We start from the raw sequence: 14802 nt of genomic DNA on the forward strand, positions 1-14802 counted from the left end.
GCTCCTAGCTCACTGGCTCAATGGAACTGCCCAAAAGCAAAACCAAGAAATAGAAGAACTGAGCTATATTTAGCACCTTGCAGCAGGAAGAGATATATAAGGTTTCCCAGAAAACCCATTATTCTGACATGTATACAAGGGAATAGTTGGCCTTCAGAACTGACCTGACTGAGGCCTGGATATAGGTCTGCTGCCAGAACTAAAGAACCAAGTAGAGAAGACAGGAAAGATCCAGGAAGGGAGAAATCCCTTCATAGCCACCTATGACATTTCAAATGCTTCCCAGGATAGATGACTACCCCCAGCTATAGAGCAACCTGTGGCCAAGTCCAGGGTCAATGAGCTCAGGAGGCCCCTGTCTGATATCCCCAGGGGGGTTTGCATTCCCATGCCCCTCACCATACTCCCATTTCACAGTAATGTGGCTGGTATTAGGGGCATGCCAGCCTTCCCAGTACCTCCCTAGGCAATTATTCCATTATAGATTCTCCTCAACTCTGGGGGACCAAAGCTTTGAGACAGCCCCTGATAATGACTACAAATCTAGCCCTGTCTCATGCAGGATGAAACCCAAAGAGCTGCCTAACCTCCTCAACTGGACCACATAATCAGACTTTTCCAAGACTGAATCGCCCCCTTCTGAGACAGCTCTAAGGATCTTCCTCATCAGATGCAGCCAGTCTTTACTCCTAATCCAACTTCCCAACTCACATACCCTATATACAAAGGAGGAATAATTTCTTTACCTCTATTAATTTCTAGACACTAAAGCTGGCAGGCCACCTACCCTCTAGTCTGCCACTGTCTTCCCCACCCCAACCTTCTCTACAGAGAAGGCTATGGATAGAACAGCTATTCCCACCCCAAATCCAATAGCAAACAGACTGGAGCTTCCTCCCTCCTTTGTTTCCTCCCTTTTTTTCCTCTCCACCTCCCTCCAAAAAATAAAAGAAACAATCAAAATCAAAATAATGAGAAATAGAATAAAATGGAGAATATCTTATCAGAAAAACAACTAATTTATAAAATAGATAGAAGAGATATATTTAAGAATTAATGGACCACTTGAAACTCACTATAAAAAATTCTAGACATCATATTTCAAGAAATTATCAAGAAAAACTGCCTTGATGTCCTGAAACCAGAGGATAAAATAGAAATGGAAATAATCCACCAATCACCTCTTAGAGGACATCTCCAAATAAAAACTCAAAGGAACATTATAGCCAAATTCCAGAGCTTCGAGTTCATGGAGAGAATACTGCAAGCAGCCAGAAAGAAATGGTACAAATATCATGAATCCAATCAGGATAACACAAGATGTAGCAAATTCTATATTAAAGAATTGGAGTGCTTGGAATATGATGTCCCAAAAGGACAAAGAAGCTGAGATTACACCCAAGAATCATCTACCCAGAAAAAAAAAAACCTGATATAATCCTTCAGGGGAAACAATGAATATTCAGTGAAATAGAAGATTTCCAGGCATTCCTGATGAATAGACCAGAGCTAGATAGAGTTTCCTCAGGAACTGAAGTTGAACACATCACACAGTGGTTTGTAGAACCCAATCTCTTCTGATTTTTTTTTTTAAAGAATTTCAAAATTTCAAGGTCTTAATGAATTTTTGAAGTCAATAAGACTTGTCTTGCTTGTGACTCAATCTTTATATGAAAGAATATAAATTATTAGTTGCTCATCTATGTTGATGAAAATAGTTTACATTAATGAAATCACACCTTAAAATTTTCTATTGAAAATTTCCTATGTGAAATATAGTTAATATCTGTCTAATCAACTGGAATCACAGTTCAGCAAAGCTGAATGAGTGCTCACTCTTTATTCTCCCCTCCAATATGGAAAAAGGAAATAAACTTGAATCCTCCTTCCTCCTGCCACTAGATAGTTGCAGTGCAATATTCTCTTTAACCAGTCCTCTACTCCTTCCCCTATCCTCTTCATAGTACAGGTTGAGGTCCTTGTGAATTGACTATCCACATCAATCCACAGCAAATCAGCTCATTTTGGCTCAAGGGTGAATGACTTAGTAGTTTACATATAACATAAAAATGTTATCAGTACAAATATAAATGCTCAGAAATCTCTGCCCTATTTAAATTGTCTTCCTTCTTTGTTTTCCTCCTTCCTTTCTTTCTTTTTTAAAGTCTAGATCTTCCTAACATGTGTAGACTAGAAATGGCTATATGTCACCAGGCTATTCACAGGATGGTACCACTCCAATCCACACAGCACCTTTAACTTACTTTATTGTTCACTCCTTCTTTTACAGGCTAATACTTCATTTCTACCCAAACCTGGGAGGGTCATCATATTAATACTGAAATTAGTACAATTTACCTCACTGCAGTTCAGAACTCCAGAGTTCTGAGGCAGCAGGAATTACCCATGTGTAGTATAATGCCCAACTGTGTATTTCTATGAAACCCTTAATTTCTTCCATTTCTTTTCTGTATACATAAACTAAGTATAAAAATATACAATCCAAGCCTTCATTGCCAACCATGGATTTTATATGAATAAAAAAATCAGTATAAAGAACAGCTTAGATTTAAACACATGTGCATGTACGTGAGCACACACACAGACAAATTGTTAGTACTCATTATTACAGAGGCATAGGGATAAGAATTTGGAGAATAAACTTGTAAAACCTTCATCAGTCTTTGAAGCAACACCTACAACAGCTAACCTCTGTGTAAGCTTTTGTTACTTCTAATCCTCATCCTCCCATGCTCTCTCTCAGGTAGATTGGCTTATGTATATCTTGCTCCTTGGGGAAGCTAGGTGGCACAGTGTGCTGGGCATAGAGTGCTGAACCTGAAGTCAGAAAGATTCATCTTCCTGAGTTCAAATCTGGCCTTAGACACTTAGTAGCCAGGAGACCCTAGGCAAGTCTCTTCGCCCCGTTTGTCTCAGTTTCCTCATAAGTAAAATGATCTGGAGAAGGAAGTGGCAAACAAGGCCAGTATCTTTGCGAAGAAAACCTCAAATGAGATCACAAAGAATTAGATATGACTGAACAACAACAAAAATCCTGCTCCTTTGCAGACAGACTGGTTTTCTGTCCTATATTGTCTCTGCTGTCTGTCTCACCTATATTACTATAGACTTGCATGTCCTTTTTTCAATAGTCATAGGCTTGACTAGTCTGCCTATGACTCAAAGATCATAGTGGCCTGAGAAGAAATGGTATCCTTCTAAACTCCAGATTCCAAATTTTAGTCATCTTTCATACTCCTGTTGCAAATGGGTATGAATATGTTCATGTACACGTATCACAATTGGGTGCTAGGGTAGTTCATCATGCTCAATTGTGCTGTCTGCTTTGAAAATTTTAAAGGAGATTCATTTTGTTATAGGAACAATATTAAAAGTTGGTTTTTACCATTCAATAATATCTTCATTACATACATGAATGCCTACTTTGTGAAAAGAAATAAAGTTTAGCCAATTTCGTCTTATATTCTCACTTCATTTTCCCTGTCCTGGCCTATGGAATACAATCACCCAACTTCCTCTCTAAAAAAAAAAAAAATATATATATATATATATATATATATGTGTGTGTGTGTGTGTGTGTGTGTGTGTGTGTATGATATATATGTGTATATATGTATAATAACTTTTATAGTACTGTTAATCAAAAAAGATGTTTATTGAGCATCTGCTATATACAAGATACTATGGGGGAAACAAAAGTATAAAACATGGTCCTTTGGTTCAAGATACTTAAATCTTGTTGGAGAAAAAAATAGAGGGGAATGTTGAAGGATTTGTGATTTTATTGGCATGGGGAACTTCCTCTTCCAACATAGATTGCCACCTACTGATTACAACTATGTTGAAAAATGGACATAGCATAGAAAATTTGAGGACATAAATTTGGGATTAGTGGATCTTTTTAGGGAACTACCTGAGACACATAACATTTAANTAAAAAAAAAAAAAAAAAAAAAAAATATATATATATATATATATATATATATATATATGTGTGTGTGTGTGTGTGTGTGTGTGTGTATGATATATATGTGTATATATGTATAATAACTTTTATAGTACTGTTAATCAAAAAAGATGTTTATTGAGCATCTGCTATATACAAGATACTATGGGGGAAACAAAAGTATAAAACATGGTCCTTTGGTTCAAGATACTTAAATCTTGTTGGAGAAAAAAATAGAGGGGAATGTTGAAGGATTTGTGATTTTATTGGCATGGGGAACTTCCTCTTCCAACATAGATTGCCACCTACTGATTACAACTATGTTGAAAAATGGACATAGCATAGAAAATTTGAGGACATAAATTTGGGATTAGTGGATCTTTTTAGGGAACTACCTGAGACACATAACATTTAAATTACTTGCCCAAATTCACAAAACTAGTATCAGATGCAGGTTTTAAACCCTTTGCTCCCCAAATTATCTCATATTATATTTATTTGTATGCATGGTCTATTCCTTCCCATCCCCAGCCTGAATGAATTTAAGCTCCTAGAGGGAAGGGATTATTTCGTCTTTGCCCTTGTTTTTATAGTGCCTATCCTATAGTAAAAACTTAATAAATGCTTGTTGAAGTTCATAAAAACATAGAGATCTAGTAGGTAACAAGTTGAAATAATTCAGTTCGATAAACATTTAATACTTTGAGTAAAAAAATTTCTGGAGCTATGTTCCCAATCCTTACTAAAACTGCCAGACTTGGTGCCTAGAGTATATCGGTTATATTGACTCTTAAGGTTCTAGTGGTAGTCCTGATTTGTGGAAAGGGATCTAGTTCTATTCTTCATTAGTGCCCACTAGTGTGATTCCCCTAACAATAATGAATTAATATCATTTAGTCAGCCCTATTTAATCAGCATTAGAAAATTGATATTTTCTACGGTGGTATAATTGGTCCATTTGGTGCAAATATCCCCCCAAAAAGACTGTGACATACTGTCCCATCAATATATACAGAGACTCACGGAAAACAGGTTTAAGCTTAGAGAGTACATGTGGCAAATAACTTACAGCTCCTGCCTGCTGGAAGTCATTTTATTATATTCTTACTCATGAAATTCTCTTAGGTACTGTATATCATTTTTTTCTGAGCTCTTTGTAGAGCCTTGAATCAGCCTTTCCTTATCATGTCCATTCTATCCTCAGTTCCCAATAAAGATATTACCTTCTGGGGATGGTGACTAGGATGTTGATAAAAATGATCTTCCAAAGTTCATGACTTTCTTCTAAGTCAAAGGTTGGTAGAAAAGAGAATGAGACCAAGGTCACAGCCTGGGCTCTTGTCTTCTCCCTCCTCCCAAAGCAAATCCTTCTCAGGGACTTATCTGGAGGCTTCTATGACCAGGTATCCAGGTGGTATAATCCCTATGCTCCAAAATGCTCTGCAGTTGTATATAAACATTACAGGGTATAATCAACTCTCTTCAACCAATCTAAATATAATTCTGATGTAGTGTACTACATTTTATTCCATAATTCTGCAGAACTTCTATATGGATTCTAGAAATTTCTGCACTTAGTTAAAAGCCTATAATTAATTAGTTGAAGTATAGACTTTCTTGACACCTCATTCCCACCACTGACTGATTTTTTCTCACTAGACAAAGGCATCAAGGAAATTCATATCACTTATTTTTAGTAAGATGGTGTAATCAAATGATTGACAATCACATGACATGACAAAGGCCAATCAGTGGATTATTGGCAAAGTTAGGAGTATCTCCAGATTTCTGGGTCAATGTTTTGTCCCTGGCATTACACTGTCTTCTTAAGACAATTTAAATGGAAGTGGATCAATTTTCTAGGATGGTTCTGGCTCCAGGCCTGATGTTCTATCCATTATGCCATCTAGCTGCCCGTCAGTTCAATACAGCAAACTTATTAAGTATTTTTCAGGGAAGCACCTAATCAGAAGACTGCCAGATTCTGTGGATATAAAGGTAAAAAGTAGCAAGGTTGGTGCTCTTCAAAAGCCTACAAGCTAAGCAGAAAAGGAAAGAGGACAAGGACATGAAAGGACATGGACATTTCAAAAGAAATGTTCAGATTATGTGACACAAAAAAATCAGAGGAGGAAGAAACTTCAAGAAGTTCTTGATAAATAAGATGGCATTTTACTTGGAATTTGAAGAACAACAGTGCATTTAACTGATGGAGATAGATTCGTGTCCATTCCAGGCCCAGGAGGTTGCATGAGCAATGATTGACTGTCTCCCCAGAGATAGAGTAAGGCAGAATATGAATTCCAAACAGAGAATAGATGAGTTTGGCTAGAATATAGAGTTCATTAAGAGGAATAGCATCAGGCTAAGGTTGATCAGAAAGACTGAGGTAGATTATGGAGTAATCTGAAGACCAGGATAAAAAGCTTGTAATTTATTTGGTAGGCAATGGAGCCACCCCTCACTTTTGAGTTGAGAACATCCAGGACCCCAACAGAGATTTAGGGAGGATTCTCAGATAGCCATGTAGACAATGGATTAGAGAAGGGAAGGGCTGGGGGCAGAGGAGCCACTTCAGAGGCCAGTAAAATACTACATAGTCAGGCAGAAATGAGGTCTTGAACTAATAAATATGCAGTGAGAAGAGAGGTATGAGAGAAACTGTGGGGATAGAAACAAAAAGACTTGTCTAGAGATTTGATATGTGAGATCAGAGAGTAGAAAGAATCAAATATGAATCAATGATTATATGCCTGGGCAGCCAGGAAAATAGTGACATTAACCAAAAAAAAAAAAGTTAATGAGGAAGATGTTAGTAGAAGGATGGGTAGGAGAAAGGTGATGATCAAGAAGATATATTCCATTTCAGACATACTGGTTTTGAGATGGTAGCAGGACATCCAGTTGAAGACACTCCACAGTGTCTAACTGGAGATACAACATGTGAGCTCTGAAGAAAGACTGAAGATGAGGATGCAAGTTTAGCAGCTTAAATTAGACAATCAGCAGCTTAAAGATAATAACTGAAGCCATGAGCACAGACAGAATCAGCAAGTGAGAGAATTTAGAGCAAGAAGATATAAGGCTTTAGAACAGAACTTTAGGTGTGAAATGAAGAGAATGCATTCCTACAGCTGCATATTGACTTAGACAACCACGATATAGTATGTTCTATATTGTATTCATTTTTATTTATTTTGCAAACAATCTTCCATTATGTTTTAATCAATTTCCACAGCAGGGTGAGTGAATATCCTCCACTTCAGGATATGTAGTACTCTCAAATTTAAGGAGAAAGGAGTAGAACTAGTTAAAAATTTTCTGAAAGACTGATGATTCAGAAATGGATCCAAGATCTTTCATTTACTCTAAGGCAGCCTGTTAAAACAATTATGGTGCTAGGCTATCATTTTAATGAACCTGAAAACATATTAGCAACTTAGCTATGTTTTCCTTTTGCAAATTTTTCACAGACCTTACAGCAACAGATTACAATTGGATTGTAAGTGCCTGAAAAGAAGAAAGAAATTAAGGGTGAGAGCCTGAAAATAAATTCAACCATTGGAGGGAAAAAAGGAGGGGGAAAGAAGCAGTTCTGCCTTCTTCATTACTGTATGTATCATTTAGGACTACAAAGCCAGAAAAACAACTCAATATTGTCTTCTTTGTATAGTTCCATGTACCAATTTGTAAATTGTCTAATTTGATCCCAGAAGGAAAAAAAAGAGAAAAAGCAGTAAGTGTGAAATGCTTTTAAACAAGCTAGTAGTCTTAGCTTAAGACAGCTTCATTCACAGCTTTCCTAAGCTCAATTTTTCATGAGTACTATTACACGCTTCATTTTAAATATAACTAAACTTCTAGGTCTCTGATTACATTTGACAAGGGGGGTGTGATGTGTTTACATGACAATGAGTAGAGCCTAACCATTCTCTGAAAGAGACAGGACCATCAGCTGTGGTTTGCCATTAAAGATCATTTAAAATTTAAACCTAACATAATTAAACACAGTTGGGATCCTATGAAGCCTTTTCAATCATAACTCGCAATTTTGAGAAGTTGAGTGGTACAATGCCAGCTTACTGTGATGTTTACTAAACTTTTAAAAGACAGCTTGGTAGCTTAAAAAAAACTAACCTAATTAAATACTTACTTGCTTTGATTAAAATTCTATGCTGATACGATAAACTTCAGAAATGTCTACCCACACATGTTGCATAACTCCCTCTGAGCTCCACAGAAATGCTTCTCACATAAAAAGATTCTAGAATAAGGGCAATTACCATGGGCAGATTTTCAAAAGGCAGTTTACTGAAGTGCCCTGTTGAATTGTGAGGGGGGGAAAAAACTTTCAAGCATGGTTGAATTGCCCCTCAACAATCCCAGTGCATGAACCAGTTACATTTGAAATTCACAGATATGCCAGAGGTGGCTAGTTGAAAATATGACCCTATTCATTTTCATTCATGGTGTTTTCCTTTCATTTACCTGCCAAGTCCCAGGTCTCAGAGCCAGCATTTGTTCTATAACATGGGATGCATTCATAAATGCTAAAAGCCATTCAGTAATGCCAATGTATTAACATATGCAAGGTTACCATTGACTTTCAGTATTTCAGTAGTCCTGTCTTCTGTCTCTTGAATTGAGCAAAGACCTTTTTCCCCCTCTTTCTAATGAACTCTTTTTTTAACTCCAAAGTAGAAAAACATCAGTAATTTACTCTCATTATATTTCCTAACTTTTAATAAAAAAAATTGTCTTTCTTCTTAGTCAGATCTTCATCTCTCGCCTTTTGATAATCTATTCCACTAACGCCATCAACATCATTTGAATTGTAAAGAATCAAACAAAAATGGCTAATGGAGAAAAGAAATCCAAGAAAATTACAAAGGTAGTAAGAGACTAGCTACTGGCCTTTTATAAGCTTAAATAACCAGGTCCTGATCCCAAAATAGTGGAATAGTTAGCTGATCGTATTGGTGGAACAGCTGTCAGTAATTTTTAAAAGTATGAATAAGAGAATGAGAAAGCTATTGCAGTATTAGAGAAGGATAAATATTGTCATTTACCCCACCCACTACCCCCCCCCCAAAAAAAAGGAAAACACTAAATTCGGGACACTGTGAAGAAGGGAGATCAACATACATTTCTGAAAAAAAAAATCGAAAGTATGTTGTTAAAGGGATGATTAAACATTTAGAAAATGAATAGATTATGAAGAGCCATCATGCCTTCTTCAACAACTGATCATGCCAGATTGACCAACTTTCCTTTCCTGCCAGTCTCTAGATCAGCAGCTCAAGACAATGTTGTGCACCCAGGTAATCTACTTTTTTAGCAAAGTATTTGAAAATACCACTTATATTCTTCTTAAGCACAAGATGGACAAAATGGCCTAAATGGAGTCGAGACCAGTCAAATTGCCAGATTTAAAAGCTAGTCATTAGTTTAGGTCTCATGTTGCAATGAAATGAGACATCAGGTCATTGAAGAATTAGAAGATTTACTTAAGCCATTGGATAGAAAGGAAAGTCAATAAAGATTCTTTGGGAGAAATGTTCTCTCATCTTCATATGGAAATGCATCATTTAGACAAGATTTGGTATCCTACTTAGCGGTGGGATGTCTGGCAAGTCTAAAGTGCCCCTAACTCTTTGTCATCAGGTGAAGTCTTTAGGCAACCAGAAAGCTATTCAGCATGACTTGAGGCCACCAGGAAGCTGTTGTCAGAAGCTAGAGAGCCTGAACCTTAGAGCCTTCCTTGGACCAGACAGGTCTTGAGAACTGCATCTTTGACTTTGAAGGGAGAAAAGAGGCTAAATCAAAATACAAAAGGGATGGGCAAGGAAGTTTCACCTACCATAGATGGTAATGAAATTATTCACATGACTGAAAGATAGAAATCACAATTAAAAAGTTATATGACAGAGTCAAGATTGAAAAAAGATTTTTGTGATCAGGTCAAATAATAAGAATACTCCTTTCTTATAAAGATTTTGCAAGAACAAATATAACAAGGCAAATGAAAGAGACTGGAAGCTAGGAAGTTTGGTGTGAGCCCGGCAATGTGCTATTTTAGAAAATACATCGAATTTGCAACGAAAGAATCTCAGTTCCAATCCTGTCTTTATATTTATTGCATATTTGTCTCTTAACCACTCTAAAACTCAGTCTTCAAATCTATAAAATGAGAGAGGTAAAGTAGATACTACCCAAGATGCATTACAACTCTTAATTCTATGATCTTATAATATATAGTTTCTTGATTTCCATAAGGAATTTATTCAGCAACTGTGAAAACCAGAACTCAAGTACTAGTCTTCTGACTTAAAGTTCTGGTTGTCTTTCTACTATGGAAGACTTAACCTTTTCCCTCCCTCCCGCAAGACTTTGGGATAGAGAAAATCCTGGAGAATTTCCCAGGGAGAGGTGCACATAAATGTGCAAAGGTAAAGGACTTTGAAGTATGGGAATTGGAAAGGCAAAGGAAAATTTTCTCCATATGCTTCCGCAACCTGGTGGGAAAACTTCCCATTCCACTAGTAGCAAAAATGGGAGAAGTGAGGAGTGAAATGAAATTTAAATGAGAAAGTCATACTGAGGTAGTTGAAATGAGGAGGAGGAATGTGAGGAGGAGAAGGATATAATGTTTATTATGGGCCAAGCATTTCGCTAAATGTTTTATAATTTTATTTCATTTGGTCCTTACAATAATTTTGAAGGATGGGTGCAGATGTTATCCTTATTTTACAGATTAGGAAAATGAGGCAAACAGAGATTAAAATTGAATTAAACAGAATTTAAAAATGAATTGCTCAGGGTCACACAACTAATAAACGAGTCTGTATTTGAATTCATATCTCCTTTTTGGAGTAAAACTAAGGTTTATTGGTTACCACCTGCCCAGCTGACTCTGCCAGAAAGGAACAGGCACTTAGTTTAGCTGATAATTACAGTGTCTTCTAATGTTGGAGTAATATACAATTTGCAGATGGACAAAGCTAGAAGAAATTGCCAAAAGAGTTACTGACAGAATCAAGATTCAAAAGAATTTGATGAACTAAATACTGGGCAAAAACTAAGATATTTCGCAAAGATAAATTTAAAAGCCTTGCTTTGGATTCCAAAGACAAATATAAAATTATTAGATAGGATAACTTGGTTAAGAAGACTATGTGGAAAAAAAGTCATTTACTACAAGTAAATTAACCCACCCGTACAATGAATTTCTGAGTAAATTAATGCTACATTAATAGAAATATTATGTTTAAGCAACAGAAATGAGTCACACTTTGCTCATCATAGTGGTCAGAACAGATTTTGATAATTTGGTTTATTATTATATAATGTTATTATTTTTAATAATTATATGATGTATAATTATAATTATTATTTATTATCTACTATCACAGTAGAATGGAAGCCCCTAGGGAAAAAAAGAATCTATTTTACTTCTACCTTTGCCTCTCTAGCCCCTGGGACAGAGCCTTGAACACAGTAAGAATTTAATACAGTTTTTAATTAATTAAATTACTGTCATGTTAAAGAGATTTTATTTTATGTAAACCCAGAAACCAAAAATAATCTTAAAGAGTAAATTTGAGAAGAATAAATTGCCCAGTAGCAGGAAGACCATTCTAATAATTAGAGACATTTAAAAATACAGTGGAATATTTTATTAGATAGGAAGTTCATTGTTTCTGAAGGATATTCAAGCAATGATTTAGTGATCAGAAATACTGTAGGGAGATTGGGAAATTAGACTTGACGTCTAAAATTCCTTTGCAATTTAAGATTCTATAAGGATGAAGCCATTGCAATATAAAGGAGGGAATGTGATAAAATAAAATTCAACAAGACCTGGTCACTGCTATGGAAAGGAAAGAGAAGAGCCAAGAAGAACCTTGGGTTTTTTCAATTGTGCAAAAGTATGATTGGTACTCTTTTCTGAAGTAAAAGACTTCAATGTGATAATGAATTTTAGAAAAATGTATCCACAGTACTTAGCACAAAGTAATAGAGCAACAGGTTTTGAGTCAGAAAGATCTGAGTCTCAGTAGTCTCAGATACTTAATAGCTGTATGACCCAGAGTAATTCACTTAACTCTGTTTGCCTCAGTTTCCTCATCTGTAAAATGAACTAGAGAAGGAATAGCAAACCACTGCACTATCTTTGCCACAAAAACTGAAAGGAATTATGAAGAGTTGGACATGATTGAAAATGATCAAACAACAAAACAACAATTGCTTAATAAATGTTTGTTGATGACTTGACTAGCAAGATGTCAATGTGGTAATCTCTGACAAGTAGTTAGAGATATTGGGCTGTAAATAAAAAATAACTAATAGTTGAAACCATGTGAATAGATCCAATTACTAAAAGACATTATAAATCGAGAATACAAAGAAACAGAACTTTATAGCATACCTACATTTAAGAAAAAAGGGATTGAACCAATAAAAGGTACAAAAATGAAATATCTAAAGAAATCAGGAGTCAAATACTATAGGGAGATCAAAACTAGTGAGAATTGGGGGGCAGGGAAAGAGAAAAGGTCACTGGACTAAGTAATGAAGAGGTAATTTGGCAAACTAACATATGAGTTAAAATTAATAAGAAAAAAAGTTAATTCCTTCAGTGCACTCCCCTTTATTTCAGGTATTAGCTTTTCTTGAGTTGCATTTGGAAATACACATAAGCTTTTCACATACCATCAGTAACAGTTTATAGGAAACAATGCATTTATGTTACTGTATTAGCAGCTTGACAATTAATACAACACCCATTTAGCACATGCTGTTGCTTTATTGTTCTGTCTTTGTGGTTCATTACACACAGATCTAAGTCCAATCTGCTGAGCTCTTCCCTAATTTTCATTTTTAGTCCTCATTTTCCCCTGTTGTTAGTTTTCTTTAGTTTAACAAATTTTATTTTTAAATGAACAAAAATCCACCTCCTCTCTCATCCACCACCCCATCCTTTAGTTTTAATTTTTTACCCATTAACAAAAGTTGACCATAAACTAAAGTGGATTTTTGGTTTCTCTGTCAAGAATGCCATAAAAGCATAGGACAAAGGTAGAGACCACTATGAAATCTATAGAGTTAGTTAAGACTGACCTTTTTGCAACTATCAAATTTCCTCATCTCTTTTTTCATAGTTCCCATCATAGGGAGGGACATTAGGTTCATTTATTCTTTTGATATATTAAAAATAATTATTTAATGTGTTTAATGAAGACTACTAGGCTCTTTTCTCCCATTAAATTTAAATTTTTACTCATTACCAAAATCCAGCTTCTCTTCCTCATATCTTCTGTGTTCCAAATGAAAAAGAAAGAAAAACAAAAACCTTGTTATACATATGTTAGCTAGATAGATGACAGACAGAAGATGATTATGGACAGACAGACGAATTAATGGATGTAGAACTATTACTTGTCATATGTGATATATATCTATATTGTAATGTATAACAGGGTTACTCTGGTAGGGTAACCCCATATGTAGCAATGTATTCAGGGAAGGTATAGAAGGATCATGGAGAGCAAACTCAACAAACCCCCTATCTTCTGTTTTTCCTGAGCTTATGACTCAAAAATGCCAAGTGTAGATCAGTGATATCAAACTCAAATTGAAATAATTCTTGAAACAATCCTTGCATATTGACTTAGAAACCCACAAATTGCTATTATTTATAGGGTATTTTTATTTGATTTGTTTAAACATTTCCCAATTACATTTTAATCTGGTCTCTTTGGATTTGGGAGTTTTGCAGGCATGCCAGTCACCAGCCAGAGCTTAAAGCCCCTGGTCTAAAGGAAATAGATGGGTTCAAATTATAAATCTTTCTCTCATTTTATTTTCTTTATTTATCAATTTAGGCTAGCTTAGGAAACTGTAATAGGCAACAATTCCACCAGGTGAGAGAAGTCCAAAACTCATTGTTCAAGTACTTCTCACCCAGGTCCTGCCTCTATAACAGTCATTACATAAATGTATTGCATTATTATGGAATGCATTGACTGCCACTTCTATTACCCAAATAACAAGCAAACTCAGATTGCTGAGATTTGGGATTTCTTTTGAATCTTGCCATGGGATGAATCATAGCACAAAATGGCATTCAGAAAGTTTAAGACAAAAGCACATAGCACTAGTTTAAGCATGGTCCCCTGAAAAGAGAGCAGCTGGTGCTAAACTTCAGACTACTAGGGCAAGAAATCATTTCCCCACTTAAACAATAGAAAGAGGGAAAGTTAATTCAGTGTCCCACCCCTACATCTATGGTTCAGAGCCTTTGGAGGATGAAAAATGTCTCTGCAGAGTTAATCTCACCAAACCAACTCTGTTTGACACTGAGGAACTTCAGACATCTCTATACTCAGCAGCAACTACTTCATAGCAGCCTGATGCAAGTCATTATAGTTTCTCTGTATAAATGAGCTGGCAAAAAAAAAGGTAACCAATCCTGGGGATCATTCTATGTTACCAAGACAGGATGACCTCCTTTTGGCATCTTCTCTTCCCAAATTCTCTGTGAACAGTCTAAAGGGCTTTATTCTCATCACTCATACCTCTCCTGGTCATCCAATGCCAACTCAAGGTAGATTTCTATATCTTCATGACCACGCTGACCCAGACCTTATTCCCAAAGGAATATATATAGACTATATTTCATTATAAAATATTATCACTTTAGTATAATATCCTAATGAAAAGAGATTGATTTGTGTTGTTATTGTCCCCTAGTATTTTATTTTATTTTTTTAAACTCTTACTTTCCATCTTGGAGTCAATACTGTGTATTGACTCCCAGGCAGAAGAGTGGTAAG

General features: G+C 35.8%; 1 pseudogene; it reads left to right on the forward strand.

Moving 5' to 3' along the window:
* The first annotated feature begins 20 nt into the window (after positions 1–20).
* On the forward strand, positions 21–608 carry LOC123247214 (annotated as a pseudogene).
* Positions 609–14802: the final 14194 nt, after the last annotated feature.

The sequence above is a fragment of the Gracilinanus agilis genome, chromosome 4 (assembly GCF_016433145.1).
Source record: "Gracilinanus agilis isolate LMUSP501 chromosome 4, AgileGrace, whole genome shotgun sequence".
Classification (NCBI taxonomy): Eukaryota; Metazoa; Chordata; class Mammalia; order Didelphimorphia; family Didelphidae; genus Gracilinanus; species Gracilinanus agilis.